The sequence below is a fragment of the Mytilus edulis genome, chromosome 6 (genome assembly GCF_963676685.1).
Source record: "Mytilus edulis chromosome 6, xbMytEdul2.2, whole genome shotgun sequence".
NCBI lineage: Eukaryota > Metazoa > Mollusca > Bivalvia > Mytilida > Mytilidae > Mytilus > Mytilus edulis.
The window spans coordinates 45,642,836-45,662,742 of NC_092349.1; the positions used below are offsets into that span (position 1 = coordinate 45,642,836).

A 19,907-nucleotide genomic window follows, 5' to 3' on the forward strand; every position below is an offset into this window, starting at 1 on the left:
CCAATGGTAGGATTTGAATCTTGTATAAATGCAATCTAATTAAAATATTGATCTCTGATTACGTTATACTACATATATTATAACATAATCAGAGATCAATATTTTAATTAGATTGGTATAAATGACTAAGGCTAATTTGAGTGGTGGTCGGAGGGGCCCTGATCCCGAAATCCCGGGCTTAAAAACTTGAAAACTCGAGGTGCGTATTTTAAAGAAATTCATATCCCGACATCCCAAAATTCGAAAAAAATATTCCCGGATCCCGTAAGGATCAATCCCGAAATCCCGAGTTTAAAAACACCCGATCCCGACGTCCCGAAAAAGTCCTGCCTCCCTCTAATCTTTACCCTACATTCATTTTGGCCAAATCACTACTTTTACTTTCATCAATAATTTTGTATGCCCCATTTATTATGTTTTCTAGTCTGTGCGTCCGTTCGTTCGTCCGTCCGTCCGTCTGTCCCACTTCAGGTTAAAGTTTTTGTCGAGGTAGTTTTTAATGATGTTGAAGTCCAATCAACTCGAAACTTAGTAAATATGTTTCCTATGATATGATCGTTCTAATTTTAATGCCAAATTAGCGATTTTACCCCATTTCACGGTCTTCTGAACATAGAAAATGATAGTGCCGTTGTGGCATCCGTATACTATGGACACATTCTTGTTTCCAAATGTTTTACATATTTCAATATCTACGCAACTGGTATGACCCCTATTTTATCGTTTTTCTCCCGAATTAACTCAATCTGAATAATCATAAGAATGGATGACAAATGCGACTATGCATGTAACCGTTAGAACACAGAGATATGATGATTAATTTATTGTGGGAGGAAGAGAAGCGACACACAGAATGAGGTCTTCTCGTTTAATATTATAGAAGAAGATTATTGTGGGAGGAAGAGAAGCGACACACAAAATGAGGTCTTCTCGTTTAATATTATAGATACATGAATATTTGCAGCTTATGCTTCTCGGGAACACTAAGCTAATTTTTGTTGCAAGAAAAAATCGAGAAAAAACAAATACATTGCATATATGCGTCATCTTTCATAAAAACAGAAATAATAAATTCAAACAAAAGATTTTACACAGTTTATTGTCAAAATGATGAGATACAAATAGCGTAAGCTCTCCAAAATAACACTGACTATGTTGTAATCGCGGTCAAATTTATGAATTACCACGTGGTTTGCAAATAATAAATTTGTGGGTGTGGTCATAGAACATTGCCCATCTTCTTCTCATCGATTTGGCCCTGTACGGAATTGAACAAGTCTTGGCATAGATGTTAAAGACGTTGCTTAGATCATTCAGACCTGGACCATACCATCCGGACCAGGAACCACTAAACCAGCGTATCTTGTAGGCTAAAATTCGTCCTTTTTCGACCATCTGGTCAACCATATCTAATCCAGCTGGCCATCGACAGTCCCTGGTTGGACCACGTGTTACTTCCGTGCACTTAGCCTAAAAAAATATATATATATATATAAACAATTTGAACGAGATTTACTTTCTAAATCTATGTATATCGTTCAAAAGCTGGTGCAGAACTCAACAAAGGTCTGCATTTTTTTCTGACGTACTAGTAATTGGACTTCCAAGATTTTAATTTTTTATCTGTATATATTTCTAAAGGACTATTTGTTCTGTTTAAACCGAACTTATCCTAAATGTATAATCAACAATTTTTCTTTTTGTTTTTAATCATTCTAAATTGTTTAACCATGTGAAAAATAATTTTCTACGAATTTAATTTTTTTTTTTGTTTTATTAAAAAAAAATCACGTAGACATATTGTGACAAAACGTTTTCGCGCCATATATCTATTTAACTGTTTAATTGGCTTTATACACATTGAAACCGATTATATATATACATACATACATATATAAGTAATGTTAATAGTCAATATAGATATTCCCTAAAATAAACCATATTCTATCAATTAAGACAGTCAGACATTGTTTTTTTTTCAACCATACGCAAACTGAATTGAGGACTGCTATTAGCGTAACGTCCAGTACGGAATATTTCATGTGTGTTCATGACTAGAACAAGTTCCGACCTAAATAAAAAATATATTTAATTGGTAAGTCCTGTTATCATACCAATATTTCGGACCTAATTTCTATTTAAAAAAACAACGGCAGACATTATCTGTTAACAAAACTCTGTTCGTTACCGGTTAATAAGTTAAATTAAATTTTGGAGGATTGCAACACAATTTCATATAGCAGTCCTGATCAGTCCTAAGTATGAAATTGTTCAAATTATTATGGCATATTGTTATTCTAAATTATTTCCCAAAATTGATCGCCCTGAAGATCATAAAAAACATTTTATTAAAATTAAGTATGTCAATAAAGGCTTTGATTTTGTAAATATTGCCGGTATATTTAACGACCATTCTGTTAAAGAACAAATTCCTGGATATTTTGACAATACTGAGCTACCTCTTATTTGTTATATTTACAAGAAATCTACCCGGAAATTTGTGTTTAATTATAGTCAATTGTGTAAAGATGTTAATATCAGTGAAAATACACCTACTTCATGTAATTGCAGTAATTCCGAATATATTTATGGACCCATTTCCCATGTTATAACAGGAGATCTTAACATCGTTCAAGACCGAGAGTTAAAATCATTCCTCAGTAAAGGACCTAAATATCGTCCCCCGTCAATTATTAATTGGAATGAGTGTCGTAATATCATCCACGACTCACTCCATACTTACTGTATGAAATGGATAAAACGGGAAAAAGCTGACAAAAAATCTTTGGACTCTTTTTTTAATTCAGTAATGAAGATAGTTGATATACGTATTCAACATTTTAAAGAACATTTTACATAAACTAAAAGAACTAGCCAAGGAATTTGTTTTTGTCCCGGCAGATAAAGCTGCTAATAATATTATTATTGTTTGACGTAAATTTTACATTGAGGTTCTTAAAAAGGAAATCACCAATTCACCAACATTCCAACTTACTCCATTTCGTTTCAGAAAACGAAATCTGTAACAAACATAAACTTTTAGGCACCGCTTTACAAGCAGAGCCAAATACAATGAAAGTCCCAACTATGTATTGGCTTCCGAAGCTACACAAAACCCCTTACAAATATAGATTTATTTCGTCTTCAAGCCATTGTTCAACTACTAAATTGTCTATTCTTCTTACCAGCACACTTGGTACAATTAAAAACCTGATAATAAATTGTTCAAATAAGGCCTTCGAAAATAGTGGAATAAATTACTTTTGGAGTGTCAAGAACTCGTTAGAATTACTTGATAAATTGCATGCTTATATTGGTGATTTTGAATCTGTTCAAAGTTTTGATTTTTCTACCCTGTATACCACATTGCCTCACATTCTCATTAAGAAAAAATTCACACACCTAATTAAATGGGCATTCAAAAAATCAGAATGTGAATATATATGTTCAAACTCTTTTCTAAGGTCATTTTTTAGTAGCAATAAACTAAAAAACTATGTTAATTGGACATGCTTTGGTACTATATATGCCCTTGAATTTTTACTAGATAACATTTTTGTTCGCTTTGGGGATTCCGTATATCGTCAGATTATCGGAATTCCAATGGGGACTAACTGTGCACCACTTATTGCGGACCTGTTTTTGTATTGTTATGAGTTACAATTTATGACAAAAATAAGCAAAGACCCATCAAAACAACATCTGATAAACAAATTTAATAATACTTTTAGATATTTGGATGATATTTTGGCTCTCAATAATGACGACTTCAGTATGTATATTAATGAAATTTATCCTGTTGAACTTACTTTAAATAAAGCTAATACTAACAATGACCACTGCCCTTTTCTCGATCTTGATATCTATATCACTTATGGAAAGCTGAATACTAAAATTTATGATAAAAGGGATGATTTTTCATTTCCTATCGTTAATTATCCGTTTTTAGATGGTGACGTTCCCTTGTCACCATCTTACGGTGTTTATATATCTCAACTTGTACGATTCGCTCGTGTATGTAACAATGTTTTAGATTTTAACGAGAGAAATTTATGTATTACTGAAAAATTATTACACCAGGGTTTTCGATATCACAAACTAGTCAAAACATTTACTAAATTTTATCATCGGTATAAAGACATCATTCGTAAATATAGCTCAACATGCAGACTTCTAATACGTTCAGGTATTTCACATCCAATTTTTTATGGTAATATTCTTTATAAAGCACAAAGGTGTCAGTATTCACCTCAGAAACTTACAAAACCTTTGAATAGACTTATTAAGAAGGGATATAATTACGATACTGTTGTCAAGTCATTAAAGATTGCATATTTTGGCGTTAATATTGAGTCACTGATAAGGTCTTTGCATCGGAACTAAACACATTTATTCTAAAAGCAGTTGTTGACATGACACGGGTTATGTTCTTCTCATATATGTTATGATGGTATGATACTAAACCCCTAACGGGAAGGATTGTGCCTGATGTTCATATGATGAAATCATAATCTTTCAGTCAGTTTAGTTGAAGTCTGGAGCTGGCATGTCGGTTAACTGCTAGTAGTCTGTTGTTATTTATGTATTATTGTCATTTTGTTTATTTTCTTTGGTTACATCTTCTGACATCAGACTCGGATTTCTCTTGAACTGAATTTTAATGTGCGTATTGTTATGCGTTTACTTTACTACATTGGTTAGAGGTATTAGGGGGGGGGGGGGGGTTGAGATCTCACAAACATGTTTAACCCCGCCGCATTTTTGCGCCTGTCCCAAGTCAGGAGCCTCTGGCCTTTGTTAGTCTTGTATTTTAATTTTAGTTTCTTGCGTACAATTTGGAAATTAGTATGGCGTTCATTATCACTGGACTAGTATATATTTGTTTAGGGGCCAGCTGAAGGACGCCTCCGGGTGCGGGAATTTCTCGCTACATTGAAGACCTGTTGGTGACCCTCTGCTGTTGTTTTTTTATTTGGGCGGGTTGTTGTCTCTTTGACACATTTCCCATTTCCATTCTCAATTTTATATGTGTCAATCAGACTAAATAAGGATTGCGACTGGGAAATGAGGATACATTCAAGCACCATGCACTAATGAGCCTATTATATTTTGACAAAATGTCTGTTTGGCGTACAAAAAAAAGTTTTTTTTTATTTATCAGCAAAAAAGCAGTGCAAGAAAGCCACCTATTGACCCCTCAAAGAGTTTTTTCAATGGTTTCTTAACGTAAAGAGGGCGTGGTACTATCTTTATATGAGGGTTTTCTGTCGCCATTCTGACTGGGCGCGTTAGATGGAAGTTGTACGACTGTTCTTAGAAAGTTATTCGTTCAGACGAATTTAAAATGTACGTTTTTGTGGTACGTTTAACGATGACGAGACTAAAATGCATGGATTAGGTTTATAGCTTGTAAGCTTAAAAACAAAGTTGCCCCTTCATTACTTGAATATAATAACAATAGCAACGTACACTTGTCTTATAGTAAAACTTCGCAATTCAAATAGAAAATAGTAATAATTCCATTTTGTTAAGATATAAAGTTTTATATAACTTTAAATGCATGAGTTTTCATCTTACCTGAGTATCAACTTTATAGATTATTCCATCTCTACGAGCTGATACAAAAGCTGTACAAGTCAGCAAAAATATAGTCCACTTCCAAAACATTGTAAGAATGTGCACGAAGTAGAAGTCGGTTATTTTATACGTGTGTGGCGTAATCAATTCCATCTAAGATTTGATGGTCAGTTCTTAATCAGTTAAATGATCTTTCATCTTGTTTAATGTGACACTTTATACGATACATTAGTTGCACAGTTGAACTGCAATAGTTTATACAAATAATCTAAGACCATTAATCAATGCCTTACATAAATTAAGAATATGTTTATAGCTGGATCTTGTGAGAAACTTTATGTATTGGTCAGAGTTATAAGGGTAGTAGCTTGAAGTACCAAGTTGTATGTACGAACGATAATTGGAAATTATGATTAAGAATATTTATTATACATGTACTGTTATATAAAGATTATATATATATGATTAAACATGTGAACATTAAATGGACTTCGTTATATAGACAGTACTAAGTGAGCTTACGGAGAAACTTTACTATAGCTAGTTCCCTATGTTAACGGGCAACATGGATTACGATCCCGGATATGTAGATCCGAAAAAATGACATAGTTTTAAAACACGCACCAGAAAGCCCCGTTATATCTGGTGGAGGTACCCGTGGTCAATATGTCAGTAACCGGAGTTATGATGTGTCTGAAATCTGGACGAATTACAAAGTTATCATGTGTTATGGCGTGTGCCGAAAACAGAAGCAATTTGGGCTTCCGTTCAAGAGAAACTATAGGATAACTGAAGTGGGAAATGTATGCCACGGAGAATTGAGTTAGGATGACTTTGTATACGTATTAATGTAAGTGACTTGCTGTAAATATTTGTGAAACTTTTGTGTCAGTCAATTTAATTTTTATGGAAACGCATTATCCTCGAACTTTGAAGAACATTAGAAGAACGCCTGTGAGAATTTTTGATGAATAGAAACCTGAGATGACTCTGAGATGTTACAAAAGACTAGCAGTAAACGTGTATATCGAAACTTTTGTGTTAGTGACAATGTATATATGTACAGTGTAAATACCAGTATGGACTGGCGAATCTGTCGATCCGTAACAGGCAACCTATCTACAGGGACCGTCAGAAATGAAGGAAACTGGCACTCATGTTACAAGATAAGAAGAAGTGGTTCCGCAAGTTCAAACCGTTGAAGTCATGTGGACAATATTTTCATTTTTGTAAATAACTTTAAGTTTTCATAAAGTTAATGTTTTTATCCATTCAGAATGTGTAATTTATGCCTAGGTTTAGTTTTTTTATTGTATATTTTTTTTTTGCATTTTATTTTGTATTACACATGTTTGATTAAGCTAATTTTTAATCTCTTGTTATTACGAGAGTGGGCGTATTGGGTGTAGTTAAGTTAACCGAGAAGGGTTGCTTATACTAGTTGGAGGTTCATGGGAGTGTCCATGTGAAGATGATTTACAGTGTTGGTAGTTCTATGGTGATACGGTCACATAGAAGTGAAAATTGCAGCTAATGAGATGCTGATTTTCTGAATTGGATTGCCCAGAGATAATGATTAGTTGATTTTAATTGATGCTTTTAATTATTTTATCATTTCGTTTACGCTTGGATTAACGGTCAAAATTCCGGAAAGACCTTACCATAATGTATTTGAATAGATTTATAATTGTCAAACTTGTGTTATATATTTTTATGATTTTTGTTTAGTGCCTCTTTTGTAGTTATAAGTATCAAGAGTTTGAAGTTGAAAGGATAATTGTTAAATTTAGATTTTTAGAGTAATCTTTTTGCAAGTTTTCCACAACTATTCACGACGTAAATTGATAAATTACATGGTATAGCAATTATCATTATTTTTTTCATTATTATTAGTTTAGATTTTTTTAAATAGTTTTAGTCAAAGAAAAAGTTCATTTTTTAATGTTCACATTGCCTCCCCTTATTTTTTACTTATATAATATTTTTGGTATGATTTTTTTTAATTCGAGTGAAAACGAATTTTGTTTAGCGGGGAGTGATGTGGCGTAATCAATTCCATCTAAGATTTGATGGTCAGTTCTTAATCAGTTAAATGATCTTTCATCTTGTTTAATGTGACACTTTATACGATACATTAGTTGCACAGTTGAACTGCAATAGTTTATCCAAATAATCTAAGACCATTAATCAATGCCTTACATAAATTAAGAATATGTTTATAGCTGGATCTTGTGAGAAACTTTATGTATTGGTCAGAGTTATAAGGGTAGTAGCTTGAAGTACCAAGTTGTATGTACGAACGATAATTGGAAATTATGATTAAGAATATTTATTATACATGTACTGTTATATAAAGATTATATATATATGATTAAACATGTGAACATTAAATGGACTTCGTTATATAGACAGTACTAAGTGAGCTTACGGAGAAACTTTACTATAGCTAGTTCCCTATGTTAACGGGCAACATAGTCTCGATCATCCAGCCGCTTTATTTTTCAAAGTAGAGCGTCTGGATGACAAGTGATATAAAAATGGTAATTTATGACATTCGGAATAGTATCGGCTTTTTTAGCTTGTTGTCAAAGATAATGTCCAAGACGAATAACCAAGAAGTTGGTTATTGACTTCGGAAGAAATGACATTACGATAATATTATTGAAAAGCCCGAGTGTACCGATTGTTGTTTAAAGCTATTTATATATTTTTATGACGACATACAATTTATGGAAAACACCATACAGCATGGCGTACATGGGCATGGACGCGAAGGCAAAACCAGCCGACATGATGTCATCCAACCTTGGTAAGATGTTATAACAACACACACTGTAACATAAATTGCAATGCAACCTGATACACCGAGTAGTTTTAATATATTCTTTCATGCATGTCCGTGCAACGAAAACGAACCGTTTATAATTGCTGGGACCACTCGAACAGTCGTATACGATATAAATACATTTTTACGTGTAGTATCGTTAACTTTATGAATACTTGATGTAAAACTGCTATGACTTCGAAATATCACCTTCATCCGAGATAAGTTTGTTGTATCTATCTAAATAAGGGAGCCTGCATCTTGATATGTGTAAAAAAAAGGGGGGCGGGGGCGGAGAGATACACAATGTTTTACTCATTCAAAGACAAACAATCAAAGTGTTTCTAGAAGATGCCATTTTTTACATAGTACACTAAACGGTCAAAATGATTTATACATTCGATTTTCTGCAAAACAAAAGATAGTTAAACAATATTTTCAGCATCAATGAAAAGAGGTGTCAATGACTGCGACAGCAACCAGTGAACCCATCATCATGATTAAGAGTTTATCATGTAAACTAAAACAACAAGTGAAGATAAAATTACCAAAATCTCAGCATTACACAAATAAAATAATGTGGTATGAATACCAATGAGAAATATCCACCCAAGTTCAAATTATTTGGATGTGAGTGGCCTTCAACAATGAGAAAAATCCATGCATGGTTTGGATAAAGCATACAAACAGGGAATGTGTCAAAGAGACACTGGGCAACCCGACCAAAAGAGCAGTAAACAGCCCAATGGGTCGGGTCTTTAACAAAGCAAGATAATCTTGCACCCTAAAGCGGGATTTAGCTTGCACCAGGACAATAGTTTATAAAATATATTTCTATTATGGGTTTTTTAAACAATTTGTTTTTCATATATATGCTATGCTGGTGACTAAAATTTGATATGATTTTAATATTTACTTTCTTTTGTAGACAAACCAATGATGATTTATGGACACAGATTTTATGTGTAAAATGTGAAGAATTAAAACAAAAATGTAATGTTCAGGATTTTGATTGTATCATAAACATGCTTCAATTTTATTAGAACAAGACTCAAACTGAAAGATTTATTTTTTAATTACTGAAGCATCAATCAGTATGAATAAATCACAGTACCAAAAATGTTAAGTATACATTATTTTGACAGCCACCACAAAGCGAAAAAAAAATACACAGACGTATATTGATTAAATGAAACAAATATCAAGAAACATTGTTGTGAGATATGTTAGGGAAATTAGATTTGTATTAACAAATTAAAAATCATACGAACAATTAAACAGTTAGTTTTTACGGTTGAATTGTATCTCATTTTCATGTCAGGCCCTTTTATAGTTGACTACATTGTATACGGTAGGGAGTTTCTTAATATTGAAGGTCATGCAGTGATCACATTTGCGTATATCCATGTCATTTGAACTCTGCTGGGTTGTTGCCTCGTCACAACATGTATAGCAATGATACCAATTTCCTTATTTTTATAATAAAGGTTCACAGGAGAAGTAATTGTTCTTGCTAGGCTGTCATTTATTGCATGCTAATACATGATGGAATTTATAAGAGTTGGAGAAGTTAAATACACTTCTGAGTTTTTATGTTTTTTACAAGTTACTATGCCAAAAATCCCATTCCATCTTTTCCATGTGCATGATTCAAACATGCATTCAAAGAGTATTGAGTTTCATGACTGACTGGTTATGTTCTATATTTCTCCATGGAGACGGACTACATTGGCAAAGTGGTTTTGTGTGAAGGTTGGTTCCTAAAAATTTTCTCCCAAAAGGATCAGGCGATTATTGGTGTAACAGCTAAGAAACATTCAGACTATTCTGTCGTTTGCAGTTTTAAGATCAGTTAATTTTGTAAATGAAAATTGAGTTGGCTCGTTGTGTGATCACGCTAAACTGCCAGTTATACTTGTTTTAAGGGAGTTTTCTACATATAAAATTGAGAATGGAAATGGGGAATGCGTCAAAGAGACAACAACCCGACCAAATAAAAAACAACAGCAGAGGGTCACCAACAGGTCTTCAATGTAGCGAGAAATTCCCGCACCCGGAGGCGTCCTTCAGCTGGCCCCTAAACAAATATATACTACTCCAGTGTTAATGAACGCCATCATGACTAATTTCCAAATGCATTCTTAGTATTTGTATGAGACGTTTTTCTTTACATAGACGTAATTTGATGTGTGCCTTTTTGTAAGGTAAGTGCATCAGATATATATATAAAAAAATAGGACAGCATAAATTATTACAGGAATTTATAGAAATGAGAATGATGAGACAAAACTAGGAAAAAATGGATAAAAAAAATAAAGAATAAACTAACGGTGACAATATACTGATGGTTGGTTGCTTAACGTCCAGTGACAAATATTTCATGCATGTTTAGGACGATGTGATGCAATACAAAGAATAGAAAATAGTGGTATTTTATAGTATGAAGATAAGAGAATAAAGTGGACAGATATGCAATAATATAAGAATAGTTTGATCTTGGGTTGCCTTTTCATCGTCTTGTGGTAAATAATGGTAATGTTCAGGACGAATAGAAATTAACAATAATTATAAAAAGGAGGTCCTAATTTATAGCCCGTTCGGGAAGGTTGGAGAAATTATGACTCACTAAAAAATAAGGGCAATAATAATATTCTATAGAAGCAGAAATATAGATTAAAGCCGTATAACGATCCACCTACGGACACATTTTTAAGCGTGCAGAGAGCGTGGTATCCTCTATACACGAACAGTGGCGGATCCAGAACTTGTTATTAGGGAGGGGAACTACGCTCACTCATGCTACAGAGTTTCCCTACATAAGCAACCACATTTTTCCTACGAAAAAAATGGGGGTGGGGTGGATCCGCCTATGACGAGTGCTGAAGTATTTACATAGGGCCGTAACTAAACCTCAGAATAAAAAGAGGCAGGCGTTTGAGTGTCGCTGTCTGCGGTACCCAGGTAACGGGGGAACCACGGCTGACACAACCGGCCGATAACTAGAAAAGTAGTTAATGATCAAGTCTTGGATAAAAACCATGACAAAAAAAAGAGTAAAACTTATATATAAAACACTTTTTATCAAAGATGAAAATATCCGAAATTTGAATATAAAGTACGGCCAATTAAAGCTTAATTTTGACTCTAGATCTGTATTATATGTTAAACTTTATACATCACTCAGTTTCAGACAAGAACTCTGAGAACAGGAATACGTGTGAAATTGTTTGTGAGCAGTTTTATTTATTTTACTTCACGTTGATATTAAAATTTCCAATTCAGCAAGTTGGCCAACACAGAGTGAGCTACAGGAATGTCATGTACATTTACTACTACACTGTTGACTGTTGCTTTTTTTATTTAAATTATATTGGGGATAACGGAAAATCTATTTATAGATATGTTCTATATTTAATTATTTGTTACGCCCCCTATAAATTTTTGACCAGTCTGGTTAATCTCCCCAGACGCTATATTTAAATATGCGTCTGGGTAATCGAGACTACGGGCAACATGGATTACGATCCCGGATATGTAGATCCGAAATAATGACTTAGTTCCTAAAACACTCACACAAGAAAGCCCCGTTATACGTGATTTAAAACATTTTTGCTTTTATACCTTACAACTATTGAAACTAGTGCGAAGTTAGTAAGGAAAAGGATGAAAAACAGGATAAACGGATATGTTTGTTGATATGCGTTTTACATTTAAAGTTATTTGTCTGTTAATAATTATGTTTTTTTGTGTATGCATAAATTTACTGATTTTTTTTTTAAAAGTGAGTGATATCAACTTAGCAAGCTCAAATGGTCTATCAGAACCTGGAGACTAAATTGAGAATGGAAATGGGGAATGTGTCAAGGAGACAACAACCAGACTAAAAAGCAGAATGAATAGGGTTTTTTTTTCAAATGTGTTAATTTAGTCTTAGATGCATGATTTTTTTATTAGTTGTTACTGGCTTTGAACTAGCTGTCAGATAACTGCGAGTATTCTCAGATCTGTTCCTGCTGTCTTTTTGTTGTCGGGATGTACAAGTACCCGGCCACGTCCACTTGTATTTTGTCCATCTGATGAGTTAAGCCTTTTTCAACTGATTTTTATAGTTCGTTCTCGTGTTGTACTATTATACCACTGTCCCAGGTTAGGGGGAGGGTTGAGATCACGCTAACAATACATGTGACGTGTTTAATCCCGCCATATTATTTATGTATGTGCCTGTCCCAAGTCAGGAGCCTGTTATTCAGTGGTTGTCGTTTGTTTATGTGTTACATATTTGTTTTTCGTTCATTTTCTTATATAAATAAGGCCTTTAGTTTTCTCGTTTGAATTGTTTTACATTGTCATTTTGGGGCCTTTCGTAGCTGACAATGCAGTATGGACTTTGCTCATTGTTGAAGGCCGTACGGTGACCTATAGTTGTTAATGTCATGTTGGTCTCTTGTGGACAGTTGTCTCATTGACAATCATACCACATCTTCTTTTTTTATATAAACACATATAATTATGATAGATATCGGTACGATTCGACATAATTGCAAAGAGTTAATAAGCATCCATTACTCTCTTCTCATAAACTTATTATGATTCTTTTTGAATGTGTATGGGTTAATAGACTAAGTGTGGAGAAGGAATGATGCTTTCTCGCTGATATTTTCATCTTTTTTTTCAAATATCTTTTAGTTATAATGTGAATTAAGCATTTTAGAAAAGGTAAAAAGTACTTATTGTCAGAATCTACCAAAGTTATGAGCAACACGTCGGGTGCCAATAGTGTAGCAGTCTGAATAACCTTCCGGAGCACCTTATATATCCGGGTTTCTTTTTTTTTTTTGCTGTAATTTGCATTCCTCAGTCTGTTATAATTTTTGTCTTTTGATTGATTTATAGATTGATTGATTAATTGACAGTTTTTTTTTATTAATACCCAAGTGGCAAATGTTTCATGCATATTCAGGATGATAATAAAACACTGTGTACAGAAGGAAGGTTCTTCCAGGCATGGTATGTCAACTAAAATGGTTGCAAACTTATCGGATGTTTGACTATTGGCAGAAATTGTGCTTTGCAAAAACAATACCAACAGACCCTTCAAAGAGTTGACATGTTACCAAGTATTCTTGTGTAGCGAGGGTGGCACTCAATCTGCAATTGACAGCATATTTACAGTCAGGAGTCTACTTCGTCAAAATTATCTCCCCATTACGCCAGTTCATTTTCACAATCGTAGAAATGGAAGCCATTGTAGGGATGACGCGCTACCAATATTGCTCTTGGAAACCGATAAATTTATCCACATTGCACCATTACGATCCTTATATGTCAGTTATATTTTAAAAGACAAATGTATCAACTAGCTAATGAGCATCAGTTAATAATCTTGTCTGCATTGATTCAACTTAATACTATTGTCTGATCGGTTGTCAGGTGGAATTTTCGAAAATTCATAAACATTTAAAAAAATTCTAATTAAATATTTCGTGGAAGGGCAGACTAGATTTTTTTAGTGTATGAAGACTATAAACCCTAGTAATCACACACAAAAAAAATAGAATTTTTCGAAGATATGCATTTTCATCATCCAACTTGAAAGACTGTCGTCAAGTACTTTCAGTAAAAAAATAGCTATTCGAACACACCTCTGTTTTTGTGACTCATTAGATAGAAGAGGGACGAAAGATACCAAAGGGACAGTCAAACTCATAAATCTAAAACAAACTGACAACGCCATGGCTAAAAATGAAAAAGACAAACAGAAAAACAATAGTACACATGACACAACATAGAAAACTAAAGAATAAACAACACGAACCCCATCAAAAACTAGGGGTGATCTCAGGTGCTCCGGAAGGGTAAGCAGATCCTGCTCCACATGTGGCACCCGTCGTGTTGCTTATGTGATTACAAAGTCGGTAAATAGTCTTAATTCGGTAGGTCACATTCATGAAAGGGAAGGGGATTGTAGTTACGACGTAAGGAACCTATCCGATATCATTTGTGAAACGGTTATTCCATAACGGTCAACCAACTCGTGATGGCGTCCGTAAAATTTACGAAGGGATGATTTCAACTTCACCATTTGGAACTCTTGGTTTAATAGCTTCCTTGTGAGCAGTAACCCTCTATCAAGAAAATCATGATAGGAAACGCAAGCACGGGAATAGCGTATCAATTGGGAGATATATACCCCGTATGCAGGTGCTGCTGGAATGTTGCTACTTAGAAATGGAAAGTTCACAATTGGAAAGCTGAAATCATCTCTTTTGTCGTAAAGTTTTGTTTTCAACCGACCCTCATTGTCAATTTCTAGATGTAAGTCAAGATATGAAGCCGACTTAACTGTATCTGTAGTATCCTTTATCTCCAATTCGATGGGATAGATAAGTTCCACATAGTCACCAAATTTTGAATTGTTTAGTGAAAGGACGTCATCTATATAGCGGAAAGTAGAGTTAAAGGATATTGCTAACTTTTTATCTTTCTTCCTAAGAAGTTCCTGCATGAAGTCAGCCTCATAATAATAAAGAAACAAGTCGGCAAGTAGAGGGGCACAGTTTGTTCCCATTGGGATGCCGACAGTCTGTTGAAAAACACGTCCTCCGAACGTTACAAATATGTTGTCAATCAAGAAATCAAGCATCTTGATAATATCGGTTTCAGAGAATTTTTTGTTTGAATCAGAGTGATTCTTTACAAAGTATGATTTATCCCTCCCTACTTGTATCTACGTTGGCCATTCTTTTTTATGAAGCAAAGTAATACCAACTCTTTCAATTTGTCTTTTAGTTTGGAATGTGGAATACTTGTATAAAGAGTAGAAAAGTCAAATGTTTTAATACTGTTACAAGATGAAAGAGAGTTAGATTGTATGTACTCTAAAAGATTTTTGGAATTTTTAAGTATCCACATCTGATTCACGCCACCTCTAGAATAGGCAGTTTCACAATAACTTTGAAGCCCGTCTTTGATTGCTGATAAAATAGATGTTAATAATTTAGAAAGAGGTTTCGTGGAGCACTTGGAAGACCCAGCAATATACCGTTGTTTGTAAGGACACTAGGTATTTCACTTGACCCATACATTTCATCTTTTAGTACTGTGATTTTTTTGTGTTATAAAGTCAACCTGTAGCTTTAATATATAAAAATGATAGAATCTGAAGCGAGACGATGTATGAAATATTCTTACTTTGTACGATATCAAGACAAAATACTCAACTCAAACACGCCCTAACATAAAAAGGTGCACTCGATTTTCTCTTTTCGATACAATTGTTACCCATTTTTTGGAATTTTTTCTTCAGTCACATAATGGCAGGGCAGACACGAAAATTACTGAACTAATAGATTGGTATGTTTCCCGTCCGTGGTATTTTTTTCATAAAAATCGGAGGTTATGCATTTTCTTCATCCAACTTGAAAGATACCCATGTCGCCGACTTGATATCTAATTGTTCTGCTTAACTATGTACTAGATAAATTGAAAACTTATGCAAATAAGAAAATTGCAATTTTGTTTGTTTCTATTAACTTTTAAAAATTTTGTCACTATAGTAAACATTACAGTAAACATTTATCGCCTTCTCTAACAAAGAGCTTCGATTCTTTTGTTCTATTTCAACCTGGTTTCCGACTGTTTAACAATGCATCTCCGATCGAACGTGTCTGCGTACTTATACATCCTGCATAAACAATGGCTAAAAATAATATTCTTGTCGGTACATTCTTAACGGGACAGGGGTGGCCATAATATTTCTATTCCGAAGTCAATACTTATAAATAATATTCACAGTATAATTGATTTGTTGTTTCATTTTGTTGTGAAGCTCATATTTGTTTTTATACTGCACTCGTTCTATTTGAGCAGTCAAAATGCGTTGACTGTATATATTTCTATGTCATATACAGTCACTGACCCGATATCACTTTTCCTCATGAATATTTAAATAGAATTTGCGGAATCATATTTAATTATTCATACGACCTCTTGTACCTTTTCTTATTTCCAATATATACAACGATGCGCGGAACGACTCAAACTTGTTTCTTTGATAATTTTTGGAAAAAAATATTTCACTTTTTAATATTTTTTGTTTGCAACCTATAAATCATTATGTTTTATGCTTAATGCTGATATTTTAGTGCATATTCAAACGAATTTGTTCAGCGTCGATCGCGAGTTTCAACAAGAAATGTACATTTCATCGTGTTGTATATTTCTCCGCCTGCATGATATGAGGCCTTATTAACGGGGATTTTTTTTTTCACAATATTTAAATCAAATAAATATCATTAGCACATTAAACAACAATTGAAAACGGGTTTTTTTTCAGATTGCAGTATAAAGACAATAATAGTGCATTGACTTGACATATCAACGATATAAGGATTCGGCCCGAAACGGGGAAATAGCTCGGCATAGCCTCGCATTTCCCCGTTTTTAAGCCTCATCCTTATATCGTTGATATGTCAAGTCAATGCACTATTATTGTCTATTTATTCACGTGTGTTTAATTTCCTTGATTTCGATTATTGCCGGTTTCCTGAATGTTAATAATAGTTTCCTTAGTAACAAGATACTATGGAAACCAGAGACAAGATATGTGTTATGTATATTACGAAATCAAATTCATACCGTGACACAAATGCAAAATTCCAGTTAATTTTATGTTACAAAACATACATTTAAATCACGAAAAAGAATGAATTATACAACATGCGATGAAATATTACATATTCAAGAAACAATCCGAACACCGTTTATAAATAGCTTCGCCGAGAGCGCATGAACTTCCACTCTTATTCTGAATATTGAAATTGTTGTTATTGAATTAAATGGGACATTTCGAAGGCAATTTATTAGCCGTTTTTTCTCAATTAAATCGAACATTTTGTTATAATAAAAAATAATTCAGGGATATGCATGGGTTATGTACATCCATGACAAAGAATCATTACATGCACAACAAAAAACAAACACAAAGCGATGTTTACCAATTACATATCAATATGTAAATTTCCAGTAAACCAATCCAAGCAATCTCAACTTATGGTACAATTTGTAAAAAATGTACTAAAATCTGACAATCCCGGTACCATAACTCTGGAATGATTAACCGGAATATTCAAAAATATCAACAGAAAGCTTCCTTTCATTAAAGTTATACATTTGTCTCAGATTAAAATAAGATTTGTTTTAATCTGTTTTCTTTCAAATCTCTCCCATTTGATTTTCAAACGATGTCGCATTTATTCCACAATCTTTAATTTATGAAACATAGCTTCGATGTTTATTTGTTTTCTAATCTAATTTGGTATAGGTCCACGATGGCTAAAGAATGAGTCTTCAACGTAGCTGTATATCAAGATATTAATTAATGTGTTCTGATACTATTATAACACAAGTGTTATAGTAGTCTCAGATGCGTTGTATTATTTTTTGTTATAGTCAATGGATTTTAGTAAAACTCAGTTTTTCAACACTATAATTATAACATGTATTGATAAGCGCAAAATGGCTTGTACCCATATTTTGACTATTGTATTTATTGTGTCTGTTTATTTAACGCATCAATGTAAAAATATCGGAAATTGATGAGACTGTCATTAAAGTGAGAGGGTTAGCGCTATAGAACCAGGTTTTATCCACCATTTTCTACATTTGAAAATGCCTGTACCAAGTCAGGAATATGACAGTTTTTGTCCATTCGTTTTTGATGCGTTTTGTTATTTGATTTTGCCATGTGATTATGGACTTTCCAAATTGATCTTCCTCTAAGTTCAGTATTTTTGTGATTTTACTTTTTTCTAAAACTTGACGAGCTATTTTTTTTTAATTGAAGTACAAATGTCCTCACAAAACTGAATACAATCAAAAGCAATTTTTTCTAAACAATTACTTCTGAAGATTAATTGTCAACCGCATTGTGTCCTTTAACATTATTTCCGAATTGAAACAATTGGCCGTTTCAGAATCTAAAGCATCATGGGTAATTTCATTGTTCGTACCCCAAATTGAAAATAACGTTACGTCATTGGTTGAATTTCCATTGTTTATAACGTTTTAAACCAATCAAAACGCTTTGGTGTACGCTTTTGAAAATATTACCCAGGATGCATTAGATTCTGAAACGGCGAATTACTAGGGTGGCATCAAATTACCCATCAAATTCCACTTCACTTTTTTTTTTTTGTCAAAAATTTATTTGATATAACAATTATAGTGCATTATTGTTCAAGTAAATAAAAGAACGAGTTAATAAAGCTAGGATACGATATTGGAAGGTATATACACGAAAAAGAATGAATTATACAACATGCGATGAAATATTACATATTTAAGAAACAATCCGAACACCGTTTATAAATAGCTTCGCCGAGAGCGCATGAACTTCCACTCTTATTCTGAATATTGAAATTGTTGTTATTGAATTAAATGGGACATTTTTTTTTTTGGTCAAAAATTTATTTGATATAACAATTATAGTGCATTATTGTTCAAGTAAATAAAAGAACGAGTTAATAAAGCTAGGATACGATATTGGATTAAATGGGACATTTTTTTTTTGGTCAAAAATTTATTTGATATAACAATTATAGTGCATTATTGTTCAAGTAAATAAAAGAACGAGTTAATAAAGCTAGGATACGATATTGGAAGGTATAAATCACGAAAAAGAATGAATTATACAACATGCGATGAAATATTACATATTCAAGAAACAATCCGAACACCGTTTATAAATAGCTTCGCCGAGAGCGCATGAACTTCCACTCTTATTCTGAATATTGAAATTGTTGTTATTGAATTAAATGGGACATACATTCAATGGTATCTGCTTTAATTGTGGCTTTTATGGTCATCATTGTAAAGACTGTCACACACTTTAGGATAAATCTGATGTATTTCAATTTGTAGACAAATTATCAAATCATAGTAAATCATTACTACTTCATAACAATTTCGATATACTTCTCAATTTATGTCCAAATTGTAATACATCAAAATGTATATGTACTCAAAAATGTATGTCTGTAGCTAAAAATTTTGAAAACAAAAGTTCAGAGAAAATTGTCATAAATCAAAAAATGGTATATGTGCTAATAGCCTCAGCTCAAAACCTAATTATAATAGAAACAAACATTATCAAAAAAACTGTCTTAATCTAAAATGTAAAGGTTTCAATGCTGTATGCCTTAATGTTCGACATATTCTATCTAAATTTGACGAGTTAAAAAATATGATTACTATAAACAACAAATATTTAGATGTATTTGGATTAGTTGAAACATTCTTAAAACCTGACATTAACAATGAACAATGTAAAGTGCCGGGATACAAAATTTTCAGAAAAGATCGCCAGTGTAAGGATGGTGGTGGCCTATTGGTTTACGTCAAAGATTCTATTGCAGTTAAAAATAGATCTGATTTATCAATTAATACATTAGAAACTTTATGGTTAGAGGTAGAATTTCCAAAATCTAAACCTTTCTTTATTTGTACT

The 19,907-nt window shown here is 33.1% G+C and overlaps 2 long non-coding RNA genes across 2 annotated transcripts; one reads left to right on the forward strand and one right to left on the reverse strand.

Annotated features, from left to right (window-relative positions):
• Positions 1 to 1,080: 1,080 nt before the first annotated feature.
• On the reverse strand, positions 1,081 to 5,707 carry LOC139527749 (uncharacterized). Its single transcript, XR_011665430.1, has 2 exons — positions 5,578 to 5,707; positions 1,081 to 1,470 (listed from the first exon to the last, which is right to left on the reverse strand). It is a non-coding gene; the product is annotated as an uncharacterized lncRNA (long non-coding RNA).
• A 2,343-nt stretch (positions 5,708 to 8,050) lies between these two features.
• LOC139527750 (uncharacterized) lies at positions 8,051 to 9,398 on the forward strand. Its single transcript, XR_011665431.1, has 2 exons — positions 8,051 to 8,386; positions 9,330 to 9,398. It is a non-coding gene; the product is annotated as an uncharacterized lncRNA (long non-coding RNA).
• Positions 9,399 to 19,907: the final 10,509 nt, after the last annotated feature.